The sequence below is a fragment of the Morone saxatilis genome, unplaced genomic scaffold (assembly GCF_004916995.1).
Source record: "Morone saxatilis isolate NCDOM2014 unplaced genomic scaffold, NCSU_SB_2.0 Contig11, whole genome shotgun sequence".
Lineage (NCBI taxonomy): Eukaryota > Metazoa > Chordata > Actinopteri > Moronidae > Morone > Morone saxatilis.
In genome coordinates, this window is record NW_023339663.1 from 15,719,125 (window position 1) to 15,719,412 (window position 288).

The window sequence follows — 288 nt, forward strand, 5'->3', positions numbered from 1 at the left end:
ACACACACACACACACTAGAACAAGACCTTCATTCAAAAATAGACCATTTACACATGCAGGGGCTTCTTATCAACGCTTCAGTTATGTAATGGGTTTATTTCATCTCGTGCAGTGTGAATGTCTTTAAGGGGAAACCTCAAAATGTTATACTCTACTTGTGTTCAGCCCATGGGATTATATTTCAACCTGCTGGCCAAATGGCTAAATCCACTAAATGGAGGAAAAAATCCTTGAAAATCACACAAACCACAAACTCTGTCTTCCATCCTACAGCTGCACTCACTCTT